Source organism: Lissotriton helveticus, chromosome 4_1, assembly GCF_964261635.1.
Source record: "Lissotriton helveticus chromosome 4_1, aLisHel1.1, whole genome shotgun sequence".
Taxonomy (NCBI): Eukaryota; Metazoa; Chordata; class Amphibia; order Caudata; family Salamandridae; genus Lissotriton; species Lissotriton helveticus.
Genome location: NC_136063.1, coordinates 1,331,478,501 through 1,331,490,692, shown reverse-complemented (window position 1 = coordinate 1,331,490,692; position 12,192 = coordinate 1,331,478,501).

Below are 12,192 nucleotides of genomic sequence, written 5' to 3'. Positions count from 1 at the left end.
TTAAACAGAAGAATCAGAATATATTCATAAACGTTTTTAAGTACGAATATATTCGAATAAATCTGTTTCGCTTGCATAGCAATAGTTTAAAGAATTGTTTTTGCTTCCATATTTGTCAACAGCATTTTAACCCCTTCACAGCTAATAGGGTCATTATCAGAACAGGAACAATAAAGTAAGCATACCCAGGTATCTATGCCTCTTCAGGCTCTGTTAAGAGTTAATGTACAAAAAAGGATTGGTGCACCTCTCAAAGGACCTCATAGTCTAGTGGGCTGAGTAGAAGGAAGATGTGTCCAACGCTTAGCCTGTTTTTGTCAGCTATGGTAGGCCCGGAAACATATTTGAGCAACTGTTCAATTGGTTGAAGTATGTGGACACTGGGCGGTGGGGGCTTTGCTGTTTCCCTCATATTTTTCAACTTTCGTTCACAGAATTGTGTGGAAATTCTGTTAGTAGACCAATGTGTGAGTCCTGCTCAATGCATTCTTGTTTCTCTATTAGATGTATGACCCCAGGCCCAGACTATGGGACATATTTATGAGCCCCTTGTTTTAAGATGCTCTGGTAAGTACAAAATCAAATATTTAGGAGGTCCTGCAAAGTCACTTTGCATGGCACTGAATGGCCTCAGAGATATGGAGTGAGGCAATGCAGCACAAATTGCTGTGTTACCTTGCTCTGTGCTAGGGAGGCATTCCATGGGTGTGCAACACCCATGGATTTGGATGGTTCCCCAGATTTTCAAAACCATATAAATCTGGTGATTCGCCTAAACCTTACGCCTCTGAAGAGGAGGTGCTACGAGGAGAAATAACTTTATTTCTCCTTGTTTCTTCCTCTTGCCATGTATGCTTTATTCTACAGCACACATAAAAAGAGAAACATGCTGGATGCCTGCATTGGCGCTAGGCTGCCTAAACGGCACCTGCACAGAGGGAAAGTATAAGAATGAACCATATTGCAGCATCTGATCTCCTCACTGGGTTGCAAAAATGTGTGTGTGCTTGTGTCTGTTTGTGTGCACCCCAGCACATCATGCGCTCTTTCGATTTTCTTTTGTCTGTTTGGATTTCTAGGGCCAAGATAATCTAAATGACATTGATGCTCCACGCTAAGGTGCAGATATGGGTGTGTGCATGTCTTCACCTCCATAAGAGGTAAGTACTGTTTGGATTTTTATGAAGCTAAGAAGAAAATAAATTGGTATACAAGCTTCTTGCAAGTGTTTGGATGTTTGTGTGCCTGCACCCCAGCAAGGAACCAGGTGAGTGACTCCCAATTATGGCAAGTGGCACAATACCTTAATTAGTGGAATTTCGTTTAAAAAGCATAACATGAAATTATGGAAATTAATCAAATTACACCTCTGACTAAATATGTGTGGACTACACCGGCCCTTGAGAAAGCCCTGAATGAAGAGAGAATTGGGGCAGATATATAAAACCTTTTTTGGTTGCAAAGTGTTTGAACCCTTTTTTTATGCACAAAACTAAATTGATATTTAGCAACATGATCAAACACGGATTAATATATATTTTATATAAATTTTTCAATTTGAACGAAATTTTAGTTTATCAGCATCTTTCTCTGTAGAAAATGATAGCTTTTCTGCAAATACCACTTAACGATATTGACTGATTGGCCGACCAAGGTGGTTCATACTTGTGCTAATTCTTCGCCGTTGAGTGTGTGTGGTCATTCATGTTAGTGAGTCTTGGGAATCATTTCGAATCTGCTGTGATTGTGTTGGGTCTCATCTGAACCTGAAGATGTCTGGTCACAGAGCCCTTGTTGAACCTTCGTTGTCATAGTAATGGTGATATTATGCTCTACCGATGAAATATAATAGAGAGCTCATATTTCATCGGTAGAGCGTATATATATTAACATACACACAGTATAAGAGCTATACCTGTGTTTTTCAGTAACAGAGCCCTACCGACTTTTTTGGTAATACCAATAAAATGACCTCCCAAGAGTAAGGCTTAGTAATAAGTTAACTGTTTAGCTACCACCTGTTTGAGCCGAATCTGTGTTTAATAAAATGAAAAGAAGTCAGCAGAGACTAAATAGTAGTAATAGCAATAAAGACTGTATGTGGTAACAAAAATAATGTGAAACTATTACATACATGAAATAGTATAGAAACTGTCCTGAAGAAGGTTTTTAATTTGCATTTCAACCGAAACACCGCGTCGACACCTGTTCCTCATGAACATTTTAACTATCGCCGTGTTAGAACTGGGGGTCTCTAGTTGGCAGAGGTAGGTACCACTGTCCAAATAGGGACCCTTGCTTCTAGTCAGGGCAAGGAGATAACCCTCTGAGATAACCCCTGCTCAGAGGGTCTAGGTAGCTTGGCACGAGCAGTCTAGGCTAACCAGAGGCAATACGTAAAGTATTTGTACCAACACTCACAGTAACACAGTGAAAACACCACAAACTGACTCCACAACAGTTTAGAAAAATAAAGGTATTTAATCTAAACTAGACCAATCGACAAAAATCCAACATACACAGTTCAAGAATATGGTTTCAAAAAGAGTTCTTAAGGTTGCGTTAAAATTCTTCAAGTTGCGGTAAAATAAACCACAGATGCGTGAAAAGTTCACAGTGGCGTCACGTTTACTCACAGTACCTTTTAGTTGCAACAAAGTTCCAAAAAGCAGAAGCAGGTGCGGTGGAAAACAAGCGATGCGTTGCTCCTGAGACCCTGGGGAGGCGTTTGCGACAGCCCCGCTGCAGCAGCGGGCGTGTTGCGACGAATCCGGTCTGTATGGGGAGGAAGGCCACTTGTATGGATTCGGGTGCGTAGGTTCCGTAGGAAGTTTGTTCTCGCAAAGGCACGATGCGACGATCTCGTAGGGGCTGTGACGATCTCCGGGGCGACGCTGCGCGGTCCAGCGGTGATCCTCTCTCTCGCAGCTCCTCGATGCGATAGTTCTGCGACGATGCTCGCAGCAACGTGATGCGGTCCACAAGCAAGCGGTGCGGCGATCTCACCCAGCGACGACAGGCTCTGCGACGACACTCGCAGCGATGTTCGACTTTCCCGCACCGGTCTGGTGCGTCCCGCAAACGAAGGATGCGACGGCTCTGGCAGCGGCGTCAGGCACTGTGACGATCTCGGCCTTCGTAGCGGTGGGAAACTTCTCGCACTGTCGGGGATGCGCTCCGCAAGCGAGCTTCCCAGCACGGGTACAACTTCCAGAGGCCCCACAACTGGATCAAGCACTCTAGGAAGGACAGAACTCTCTCAGCAGAGATCAGGGAAGTTGGGGGTGAAGTCCTTTAGTTCCTGGGACTTCAGAACAGGGAGCCAGCTCTTCTCAGGCCCTTGGAGATTCCTTCAAGCAAGGGGACACAGCACAAAGCAAGGTCCTTCCCCTCTCCTTGGCAGCAAAGCAACAGCAGGTCAGTCCAGCAGAGCAACAGCAGGACAGGCTTCCTTTTTCAGTTTCAGCTTTCTCCTTGGCAGAGGTTCCTTCTTGATTCCAGGATGATCTAATTTTCTGTTGGCAGGGGTCCTGTACTTATACCCCTAAAGTCTTTGTTCTTTCTGTGCATGTGGGCCCTGAGCCCTGTCTGAACCAGTTCTTGGTGTTTCCTGAGTACTTTGTTTTGCTGGCTTCTTCTTTCCTTTCAGAGTGAGGGGCAGGGTTGTCAGCCGCCCAGCAGGAGGTGGAGCCAGCACTGTGGAAGGCAGGCACAGCCCTTTTCAGGCCCAGGTGCTAACTCCTCCCACCACTCCAGTTCCAAATGCAGTCATTCAGCCAAGGGCTGACTCAGCCAGCCTCCTGGGGAATCCCCAGCCCCTGTCACTCTCAAACCAGACAGTCAATACACAAACAGGCCCAGGCACACAGAAGGGTCAGACAAGAGAACAGCAACTTTCTAAAAGTGCTGTTCTCAAACACAGGATTTAAAAACAACCTTTCCTAAAAGATGTGTTATTAAATTCTGAGTTCAGGGATACTAGATACTTATGTCCTATCTTGTTCCTTTGGGAAGAAATGCTGTTAACCACTGTAGCCAGCATCCCCCATGTTAATCTATGGAGCTAGATAGCCTTACAGTAGTGAAAAACGAAAATGGCTGCCATTCACTATCAGAGCATGTCACCTGCACTAGTACATGCTCTACCTTCTACATACACTGCACCCTGCCCAGGGGGGTACCTTGGGCCTTCCATAGGGGTGACTGATGTGCACAAAAAGGGAAGGTTTAGGCCTAGTCAGTGGGCTCACTGACCAGGAGGACATGGCAGTTTCTAAACTGCTCACAGGCACTGCAGTGGCAGGCCTTAGACATCATTTTAGGGCTACTCCTGTGGGTGGCACAATCAGTGCTGCAGGCCCACTAGTAGCATTTGTCATCACCAGCCCAGGGACACCCAGTACACATATACAAATATGCCAAACATGTATACCCAATCAGAATAACAATTTACACAAAGAGCATATGCACTTTAGCACTGATCAGCAGTGGTAAAGTGTGCAGAGTCCTATTGCCAACAGCCACGGGTTAGGAAAAATGAGGGAGGAAGAAGCAAAAAGTTTGGGGATGACCCTGCAAGAAGGGCCAGTTCCAACACAACCCCCTTCCAGCCTAAAGCCAGGGTAGACCAAACGATACCTCGATGGGAATCCCTGCTTAAGGCGATAGAACACGGAAACTGGCCCACACAGCAGGGCAGTCCTGTTCTACGCCGTCCTAAAGCCAGTTGGATCACTCTATCCATACTCTAAGGGACCACCATGCCAATCCATGTGGAACCCTTCTCCTCACCTGTGGACACCACCTGTGCAGTACCTAAACTTAACTTGCTCACAGGTGTGTCCCAACAGACAGACAGCAAGCCACAGTGACCACCGCCAGTGATCAGGTATGAGACCCAGGCCATACGCCTCTCAGGGCCCTCAAACCCCTGTGACGTCAGAGGGTCGGGGCCAGTAGCCCCAGGTGCTTGGCACCCTTTGTCCACTCCCTCTCTTGTCAGGTCAGGTCTGACACTCTGGCACTGACCCACCAGTCCCGGACCTGTATCCGGCGGCTGGACAGGAGGCTGGGGTGGGCTTCTCCACACACGGTCCTCCCCTTCCTTGGGGCTCTGTACCCTCCCACCTGGAGCGGTACCCCCTTCTAGAATAGCCAGAGTACCTGTGGCAGGTGTCCCGCACCATTCACCCACCAGTTCAGGGGTGCTATCCTGCAACTGGTATTCTAGGTCAGGGGGACACCCCAGGCCTGGCCCTCAAACCTAGGCTCCAAAGCCTCCAGGTCAGACAGCACCTGAACCTGGCTTCCCCACCCAGGGACCAACCCCTGTGGTGGAACACTTGCCTGGCGCACCAGGACTTCACTCATGGATATGCCCACACTGGTACACAGTACCCATCTGGCCAACACAACGGTGTGGCCCAGTCCACCCCCAGGGTGAGACTCCTGCCCCCCTTCCAGGGGCAACCCTGTCCACCAGGACAACCAAGAACACAACTCTCCTACCAGTTCAGGACCTCCCTCCAGCAACTGGTCTCCCAACCTAGGGTTTAACCCCTCAGGTTGTACCGGGGTCAGAGGCGAGGACTCTCTCCCTCTGCACCCCCTAGCAGAGCGCTGCACCCTCCCTACTAGAAAGGTACCCCTGCGAACCATATTGGTCAGGACACTGGTTACAGATGTCCTTTCTTCCAGGTCAGGCAAATCCTGAACCTGTCCCCCAACCCAGGGACCAATACCTGCGGTTGTGCACTTGCCTGGCACGCCAGGGCTTCTGGAGACTCACACAGTACCCCCTTGAGGGTGACACATGACTCATGTGTACCGTGACAGTCTGCCTGGCGCAGATCTCCAGACCCCTGTCCACTTGACAGTGCTGGAAGATCCCCCAGGACAGAAGGGAAGTCACCATGGTCACTCACTGGGGACTCAGCCCTTCTGACTGGTCCCTGACCCACTGGTTCTCCCACTGGGGACTCCTTCCCCCTCTCACCCCTCAGTCTGGACTTCTGTACCCTCCCAAATGGAGCGGCACTGCCAGACACCAGAACTGATGGAGGCCTGGTTACAGACACTCCCCGTTCACCAGACACTAGGAGATCCTCCTCCTCAAATGGCCTAGAAGTACAGTCTAGGTCCATAACCTGGTGTTCCCTTAAGGAACACTCCAGGCCCTGAGACTGGGTTTCGGGCACCGTGAGACACACCGTCCCACACTCACTCCTTCTCCACTGAGACTGGACATGAGCCCCTACACCCCTCCCACTACACTGGGACCTAACTGGGCTACACTGAACCTCTTCCACCTCACAGGCCTGGAAGACATCTAAGCCACTCCTCCTGGGATCATTCCCCAATGCCTCTTCAGACCGTTTGGAATCCACCAAGAGGTCTGCCTCCAATGCAAGCTCTCTGGGGTCAGAGAACTCACACTCCACCGGGTGTTGGCATAGCTCTGGAAAACAGGAACTTAAAATATACTCTCCAACAAATGAATCACACAGCCCCCCACAGTTGTTAACCAAGCTATCCTTTGCCTCACCCTCCAGTGCCTCACACAAGTACCCCACACCACTCTCCTGAGACTGGCAAGACAGTATCTGACTGTCTCTGTCACACAACCCACACTCTTCTGGCTGTTCTTCACACACACACACCAAGGTTTCTACCATGGGGGAATGCCTCTCCCTGTACCTCTCATCTAGAGTCAGTAGAGTGTCCCTCTCACCACTAGGAATATGGTCCCCAGTACCAGTCCCCCAATCTACTTCAGAGACACTGCACTCCACTGGAACTACATCATAAACCTGAACCCCCTGGTGTATGTAGACCCCCTCCCTCAAGTCAGGCGGCACATCTCTGGGTGTTTGTACCTTTTTCTCCACTCTAGATATCATAAACATGCTGCCACCATCTAAGCTGGACTCAACGTCCAACTCAGCAAAGCTCACCTCTTGAGCTACCCATGCTTCTTCTTCAGCTGAGACCCTCATGGCCTCACGCCTCTTGAGCTCCAACTCAAGCTTCCTCATTCTTACTTCATGGGCCAAGGTCAATTTCAATTCCTCCAGGGCACGGGCATTTTTGCTCTCCTCCGCAGCCCTTTCCATTTGCTTCAGCTTCATTTCAAGCCTCAACATTTTTAACTTATGATCTCTAACCCTTTGGTGTTCCTCCAAATCCTCTGGGGAAAAACTTTCAGCTGAATGGTTGCTGCCAGCCCTTGAGGCTGCTCTGGACACAGGCAAATCCTGTGGCCTGAAACCATTCCTTTGTGCATCCTCATCCACTTCTGCATCATCTGTCTCCCCAGCCTCTTTGGTCTCCCACCAGGCTGTTAAGGCCTCCTGTAGCCCATCCTTCTTGGAGCGGCGCTTCATGGGGCATCCAAAGTTCTTGCAGAACTGCCTGAGTTGACCTACTTTGTAATCACTTAACATTTCAATATCAAACTCCAGTTCTGCAACATCACTTGCTGGTTTACCATTCAGAGACATGATGCTTGGATTCCTTCAGGGTTATGATCAAAAATAGAACCAAAAATAAAAAACTTAACCGTGGTATGCGGTGGCGTAGTGGTCTGCACTCACTAGTGATGTACACCAATCACTGTGGGTCTTGTACAAATACAAGTTCAAATCCCACCGCCTGACCACCAATGTTAGAACTGGGGGTCTCTAGTTGGCAGAGGTAGGTACAACCTTTGCCCATTAACTTGATTGTAGAGGTTTTACAATTTTTTAAACTGGATGTAACAATTATGTCACAACACCTTTACTCTGTCCCCTTCACTTATTCACTTAACCCCCCCCTTTTTCACCGAGAGCACCTATTCCGAATACCGAATGTAATGACGTTACAATTACATGTATATACTTTAACTCGCTAACTCATAAGTTTGGCTGCAATTGGATCGCAACTTGACCTTGCATGAATAAAATGCCAAAACGAATGAAATGAATAAGATAATTTATTTTTTCTGACCTGTTTCAAATTTAATGGTGATCGTGTGTTCATTTCTTAATGTCCAGAATTGTATGATATAATTGAAACTCAGACCGACCTTTTGGTACTGACCCATGGACCCAGGTCCTGAGTTCTAAGGGCCTACCCCTTCCACACTCATACTTCCCCTCCCCTTGGCAGCAAAGCAACAGCAGGTCAGTCCAGCAGAGCAACAGCAGGACAGTCTTCCTTTTTCAGTTTCAGCTTTCTCCTTGGCAGAGGTTCCTTCTTGATTCCAGGATGATCTAATTTTCTGTTGGCAGGGGTCCTGTACTTATACCCCTAAAGTCTTTGTTCTTTCTGTGCATGTGGGCCCTGAGCCCGGTCTGAACCAGTTCTGGGTGTTTCCTGAGTACTTTGTTTTGCTGGCTTCTTCTTTCCTTTCAGAGTGAGGGGCAGGGTTGTCAGCCGCCCAGCAGGAGGTGGAGCCAGCATTGTGGAAGGCAGGCACAGCCCTATTCAGGCCCAGGTGCTAACTCCTCCCACCACTCCAGTTGCAAATGCAGTCATTCAGCCTAGGGCTGACTCAGCCAGCCTCTTGGGGAATCCCCAGCCCCTGTCACTCTCAAACCAGACAGTCAATACACAAACAGGCCCAGGCACACAGAAGGGTCAGACAAGAGAACAGCAACTTTCTAAAAGTGCTGTTCTCAAACACAGGATTTAAAAACAACCTTTCCTAAAAGATGTGTTATTAAATTCTGAGTTCAGGGATACTAGATACTTATGTCCTATCTTGTTCCTTTGGGAAGAAATGCTGTTAACCACTGTAGCCAGCATCCCCCGTGTTAATCTATGGAGCAAGATAGCCTTACAGTAGTGAAAAACGAAAATGGCTGCCATTCACTATCAGAGCATGTCACCTGCACTAGTACATGCTCTACATTCTACATACACTGCACCCTGCCCAGGGGTGTACCTTGGGCCTTCCATAGGGGTGACTGATGTGCACAAAAAGGGAAGGTTTAGGCCTAGTCAGTGGGGACACTGACCAGGAGGACATGGCAGTTTCTAAACTGCACACAGGCACTGCAGTGGCAGGCCTTAGCCATCATTTTAGGGCTACTCCTGTGGGTGGCACAATCAGTGCTGCAGGCCCACTAGTAGCATTTGTCATCACCAGCCCTGGCACACCCAGTGCACTTTACTAGGGACTTCATGGTGATACAAATATGCCAAGCATGTTTATCCAATCAGAATAACAATTTACACAGAGAGCATATGCACTTTAGCACTGATCAGCAGTGGTAAAGTGCGCAGAGTCCTATTGCCAACAGCCACAGGTCAGGAAAAATAAGGGAGGAAGAAGCAAAAAGTTTGGGGATGACCCTGCAAGAAGGGCCAGTTCCAACACGCCGTATATTGTTTTTTTATGTTTTTTATATAACATGTACTTTGTATTATGACTGTATGCATTTTTTCATTCTTTGCTATTGAGACAAAATTGTAAAATTGTTGAATAGATATATGCCACAACTTTTGAAAAAAAAAATGTCTCTGCCTGTAATTAATCATATGTTGAATTTTGTAAAATGCTTTGATTGATATGAGATTGTGAGCTGCAACTACACAGTTGATATATCCACAATAGGCCTTTAAGATACTCTTTAGAAAATTGGAGGTTCTGATCACTGTGAGATTGGTATTATTGCAAAAAATAGGTCGTTTACGGGCATCTGCGAGTATTTGAGACCACCTTGGTGGCTCCCTTAGGGACTTTTGCTTCTTTCTGTATATTTTCCTCTGGTCCCAGACCTTAAACAGAAGGGGGCCTCCTTGACTTTTATTGCCATTTAAGTATGGCACATCCCTCAGTTTTCAGACTGCCATTCACTTGTAAATATGCCCCTACATTTATTCCTGTATTATTTGACGCCTAAATCTCGAATATTCTTTTTTACATTCTCCACTTCATGGTGTGCCCTTAACCTATGTTGACAGAGTAGGGTAATATCCCAGTTAGTTTTATCTGATTCCCTCCTTAGTCTTGCTTCGTTTAGAATACTATAACGCAAGTAGACAGCATTAATAGACCGAGCATGTTCAGTAATTTGATGATATGGAAAATCCAATGAAGAATTCAAAGTAATTAGTATGCAAAGTATTTATAGAAATTGAATGCTTGCCTGCAACAGCAGGCACATGATTGTACATGACAGGATTTTTAGCAGGTATTTTTAACACAGAAAGGTGGTTATTTGAATAGGCTGCATCAAATCTAGTTGGTGAGTACAAGTGTTTGGGCCGGCATGCCATAGCCACAGTAATGAAGTGTGACTTTACGTCTTCAGAGATGGCACACAGGAAAGATCCTGAGATAAATGGAAATGGGGATGAAGCATTAACCGTCAAAATGTTGCTTTGCTTCGTACTTTATGTAAAGTGGAATGGCTAACGTAAGTAGAACAATTGTAGAACTTGGGGGCATATTATCAAGCACAGGTGTTAGAATTATCGCCGTTTTATCGGCAGGAGACTGCCGATAAAATGGCGATAATGGGCTTGATAAGACGTCCTTGTCAATTCCCATAGAAGCCCATGTTAACATCAGAACATGGGATTCTATGGGAATTAATAAGGGCGTATTATCAAGCCCATTATCGCTGTTTTATCTGCAGTTTCCTGCCGATAAACTACGATAATTCTAACACCGGTCCTTGATAATATGCCGCCTGGTGTGTATGTCTCAGCTCGGGGTGCCCCATCGTTCTTTGTTTTGAAGGCGCCTTCCGAGCTCATGAGCCATGCCATTGCATGCCCAGCACGATGCATGCAATGGCATGGAAAGAAAAACTCTTAAATGCGCTTCAAAGACATTCTTTCCTGGACAGAAATAAGCAGATTGCAACACTGTTATTTAACATCACTTGAAGACTGAGGCTCAGGGAAAGGGCTACCCGTGTCTCTGATTGTCCATGGCAGGAGCGTAACTCAGGCCCCTGTGGCCTCTGTGGCAAAGGCTGCCTTCAACCTGCCACCTTCTGGTGGTCCCATTGTGTCCTGGATCAAAGAAAAACTGTGCAAAATGGGATATTCCGAGGCCTTTCATCACTTTCTGGGGTCCTCCATTTTCCATTATGCAAGTGAGAAATACATGTGTTTGAGAAGAACTTTGAAGCAGATTTTAAAATTAGGTAAGTATAGCTGAGTGGCGTTCTTGTTAGTGGGATAAAGCATTTCATAGTGATATTTAGCCCAACATTCACTTAGCCTTTCAGAATATGCTGGAAAAAGCAATTTTGTGTTCAACTGGAATAGCATGTTTTATGTTTGCTTTCAAGGTTAGAAATTCCGATTTTTCTTTCATGGTGTAAGCATTTATAGGGTGTTTGTAATTCGGCATAGAATACTTTAATCCGTGCATGGCTTTAAGCTGCACACACGTTTAAACGAAGGCGGAAAGGGGTTGACAATGGATTCAATTCACTTCAACATGTAAGCAAGCTGTACATTCATTCCTGCTTTAGACGGGCTCATGCACAAATATGAAGCCTGGTAAAATAACTATATAGTGTCACTTTTTTTAAATAGCCAGTTGTTATGTTTTGCTACTAAACCATGGAATGGAACCTAACCGTGCATTTCCTAACCTTGGGCGGAAAAATCCGCATTGGCATCTCTGCATCTCTGCGTTCCACATCGAACGCAGAGTTACCAAAAACACTGCACTCTACAACTGAGCGGTGTTTTTTTTGGTTTGCGCGTTAAAAATGCATTTTCACGCATGCTGGAGCATACTTACCGGGATGCCTGCATTCGCCGGTTGAGATTTCCTGTCCAGTCTCATGTGCCACAAGATTTGGTAGCCGGCCGCACGGTCCAGTGAGAGTCTCCAATGCGAACACACCATTCGGACGCGCCTTTGGACTTCTGGCGAAATTTTCATGAAGATCGGGATGCTGAACACGCAGAATTTACAAGCTGCAGAAGAATATCTCTCAAGCAGCATAAAACCTACTCGAAAATGAAGATTTGGATGAAAACATCTGCTGAGATTGACATTTGGCTATACTTTTTTGTGCAAGGAGTCCTTTTTCTTTTTTACTTATTTTTAGAGAGGAAGGAAGTGCCCCAGTGTCTCCAACTTCCTGTTCCTGTCCAGCAGGCTCCTCCCAGTGTTGTCCATCTCCTGTTAACTTTTCCTTTGGATTTGGAGCTGGAAGGATCCCTTTTTTTGTCTGCTGC